This window comes from Micromys minutus (assembly GCF_963924665.1).
Source record: "Micromys minutus genome assembly, chromosome: 11".
NCBI classification, from domain to species: Eukaryota; Metazoa; Chordata; class Mammalia; order Rodentia; family Muridae; genus Micromys; species Micromys minutus.
In genome coordinates, this window is record NC_137980.1 from 45,993,004 (window position 1) to 45,997,550 (window position 4,547).

Here is a 4,547-nt window from a genome sequence, read left to right on the forward strand (position 1 = left end):
CATTGTGTCCTAAGACATGCCACAGTGGTCTTGGCTTGCTGAGAGCAACTGTCTTTGCTTTCTAGCTTGGAGATAAACTCTTTTGATTAGATATCTACATTTCTTGATTCATTTCTATTGGCAGATTGGAGGAAAGAGATTTGAACAGGCAGGCTCAGATTGGCATTTTGAAATGGAGGTATGATTTATTCCCTAAAGATATTTCAACGTATTATCTCAGGGGCATTTGAACTTATGTGTATTTAATTTAATAACTGTTACCAAAAAATATAGCAGGAAGAAGCAGCTGCGTTATTCATTTGGTTCAAAGACCATTTATGTTTCCCCAACATTAGCTTCCTGCACTTAAACTGACAAACCCTAGATAAATGCAATAATTCCTTCACATTTCACCATGATCAGCTCTTTACTTCCAACAGCAACAATTGTGTTTCTCATTAACTTGTCCAATGCTGATCCTTGGAGTGTTTGAATCTTTAAAAAAATTGTAAGAGACTGTCATAGCTACTGTAAGAGAATAATGAAGTAAAGAAATGAGCTATTGTGGTTTTCTCCTGGAGATAAGGTGGCTGCTCAGGATTTGAGCTGAAATTCATCCCATCCTTCTCCCTTGTGCTTGGCATGTAATTTCACATAAGTTATTGGTAGCTGATGCTGCTTGGGTATGAGATGGGTGGGGTAGGGGAAGCTAGTAGGAAGGTCAAGAGAAGGCTATGGCTATGGAAAGTCTGCAGTGTGAACAAATGAGACCAGGGTTTAAGAACTAGAGCTATGGGATGTTTCACATGACTTTGGCATCCTATACTGAACTGAAGTTAGGGTAAGACACCCATGGAGAGTTGAGTTTCACACCAGAAAAGAACATTTCACTCCTTGAGTGTCTTAGGCAAAGCCTGGTTATGTTCCTCTTCTTTCCCAGGCACCCGGGTGTGTCTGCATAATGCGTTCTAGCTAATGAAATGTAAAGAGAGTGATGGTTGCCATTTCTGAGCCAAGTCTAAAATGTCTTCTGTCTTTGTCCTCTACACTCATTCTGATGCTAAACCGAGAATCATGGAGAGTTTGAAGTTGCCTAGTGAAGATAGCTTCTATCCACCATAGGAAAGGAGCCTTGGGTTCCTGAGTAGATACATGGAGGAGAGCCATCTGTGGATTAAAACATCTCTTTATGTGATGAGGAACACTGATACTGGGTTGAGCTGTTACATATAAATACTTTATAATAGCATACACTATCTTTATCAATGTCTCTAGAGTTTTAATTCCAGTAAGGAGGACCAAGGAAGACTATCCTCTAGTTTTCTCAGAGTCAGCTTCTTGAGAAGTCTAAGCTGGGACTCTCAGAACAAGCACTGGTCTGAGAAGCAGATGCTAGTATCGGATTTTAGAGGAGGGTTGTCTACCCCACCAAGAGCAATGAAGGCAGCATTCTTGATGTAGGAGAGACACACAGACATTCCCTGTCTTCAGGTAGTAGTATGACGCTTTGACCAGCAATGAGCTGGGATATTTCAATAGAAGGACAAGACATAGGTGGGACAAGGTAATGAAGAAACACAAAATGTATCTAGAACTTAAAGGAGTCAGATGGAAACTGCTAAGATTGGGAAAAGATAAGGGAAGTCTTTGAGTGATTATTAGATCATTTATAGCAGAGGGCTCCCTAGTAATGAGGAAGGGCATCCCCATTTCTAGTAGACCAAAGGCAGAGAAATCTGAGGTATTGAATCGTAGGAATGCAGAAATTATATGCACTCTTGAAGCTCTAGGGCATAGAAACCACCCAAAGAAAGAGCAGGGTCACAGCTCCAACCCCAGTTCTGTGCTCACAGAGTGTGTGGTTGGCACAGATGGCCTCATATATTGAATCTGGTCACAGATAGAATATTCCATGTGTCCATTATTTCCCCACACACCTAGAAATTCATTAGTTTGTACAAGTGTACATCCATACATCTGATACACACCTACCATTTGCACGCATTCTAAACACACTTATTGATGAGCACTTATGCGAACAACTCAGCATTGAACACTGGAGGTGAGGAACTTCATGGGATCCACGCCCATCCTTAGTGATCTCAGAGCCTCTCAGAAGAGACGGAAGTGTGGTCAGTGTGTGATGGGATAACGTGGAAATCCCTGTTAAGTCTGGATCACAGAAAGCCCACATCGCCTGTGTTCTCTGAGAAGAGGATGACTGAGCCTGCTCTTGAAGGGTGTCTAGGAGGTTTATAGTGGGAAACAGGATGTCAGTAGAGCTTCTGTCAAAACAGATAGCATCTTCAGTAGCAGGAGAAAAATATCCTTCTTTCAGAAGGATACAGGGGGGCCAGACAACAGACTGGGAGGCAGGGTGTCATACTTCTCTGTTTACATGGCCTTCTATACTTAGGTGAGGCCTGGGGTGATCTTTGGGGAGATGAGACAGCTGAACACAGCCCGAATAAGGAATGTTGAGAGCAGGGAGCATGCTGAGAGCTGGATAGAAGGATTATACTCAAGGTGTAGTAAGATTAAGATGGGTCAGAGAGAGTGGGCAATCACGGAATGTGTCCAGCCAATAGGGCTTGTGATGGTTTGTATATGCTTGGCCCAGGGAGTGGCACTATTAGGAGGAGGTAAGGCTTTTTTGGAGTAGGTGTGGCACTGCGTGTGGGGGCTTTAAGGCCCTCATCCTAGCTGCCTGGGAGCCAGTCTTCTCCTAGCAGCCTTCAAATGAAGATGTAGAACTCTCAGCTCTTGCACCACACCTGCTTGGATGTTGCCATGCTCCCACCTTGATGATAATGGACTGAAACTTTGAACCTATAAGCCAGCTCCAATTAAATGTTGTCCTTATAGGAGTTGCCTTGGTCATGGTATCTGTTCACAGCAGTAAAACCCTAACTAAGACAGAACTCATAGGATGCAGCTGTATCAGTTGAGGGAGAAGAGCGAGGAAGCTTCTTTTATGGGTCTGTGTTGGGTGTTGGTGAGAGAGTTTGATGATATCATGATTATAACTGTGAATCAGCTCATTTAAGGTGGATGTTGGAGTGTAACCTGGTCCAAAAGCACTATTTACTTAGACTGAAATGGGAAAGAGAGGGTAAAGAATTCACCAAGACCTCACCTGGCTCTGAACGGATCATGGGAGAGAATATGGTGGACGAGACACCTTCCCCTGGACACAAGACCTATGTCTGTGTCTTATAATACACACCCACACCTACCCATACAATATATTCACATGTGGCACTTAGGACATCCAAGTCATACTACAGATTCACTTCCATGTCCCACTGCCCATATGATACATGAAGTTTTTCTTCCATGCTGGGAATTGAACAAGGTTTTACCGAGATCCCTGAGTTTGGCTTTGGAATTGAAATCCTTCTACCTCAGCCTTTCAAGTATCTGAAAACATAGGCATGGGTCACCTGCACAGGGCACAAACCATGTTGAACCACAGGGGATGGATAGCTTTTCTTTCTCAATACTATTATGGGACTTGGCCCACCACCTGATCTGGTTGAATCATCTAAAAACCCCATTCTGCCATTCAAAGCATGTGGGAGAAAGTGGATCCTAATAGTTGAAGATGGAGTCTGAAGATTTTGAGCAGCTTTTTTTAGCTCCTTTAGGAAGAGTTTTACTGCTGAAGTTTAAGGTGAGTAGGGAGAGCCTAGGAAGGTTTTTAGATAAATGGCCTTTTCCTGCAAAAAAATTTTGTGAAGATCTGAGACTAGGTGTGTATAAATGTGTGTGTGTGTGCATGTATGTGAGTGTGTGTGAGTGTGTGCAATGCACATTCCTATAATCTCACCTGTGAAAAGGTGGTGGCAGGGGAATTGGAAGTTCAAGATCATCCTTGACTACATAATGAATTTGAGTGAGTTTGGGACAGTTCTTTCCCTGTTTAGCAGAAAAGAGTTATCTAGGGATATTCTGAAGTTGCCACTTTAAGGTAGGCTCCTCTCCACACAGGGGAGGGAGAGAGGGAAGGGAAGGTGGGTGAGAAAGGGGTTTGATGTAGTTTTTGTGACTGTGTTAGTAACTTTCTTGTTTAATAGGATACTTGATCAAAGCAGTTGAAGGGAGGAAGAGAGGAAGGGAAGAAGGGAGGAAGAAAGAGGGAGGAATGACAGATAAAAGGGAAGAAGGGTAAAAGAGTAAGAGGGAGGAAGGATGAAAGGGAGGGAGGGAAAAAGGAAGAGAGGGAGGGAAAAAGGAAAAAGGGAGGGAGGGAAAAAGGGAGAGAGGGAGGAAGAAAGGGAGGGAGGAAAGACGGGTTGCTTTGGACAAGGTTCCATTTAGAGGCCATCATGGTTTGGAAAGCATGGTTGCAGGAGCACAAGGCAGCTGGCCCCATTGAATCCATAGCCAGGAGACAGAAAGAGGCAAATTCTGCTGTTAGATCCACTTTGCCCCCCCTTTTTTTCATTCAATTTAGGACCTCAACCAATAGGATGCTGCTGCTTAAGGAAAGCCTTCCTACCTGGCCCTCCCATCTAGCTAACCCTCACAGGCATGCCCAGAGTCTCCCGGGACACTCCAGAGTCTGT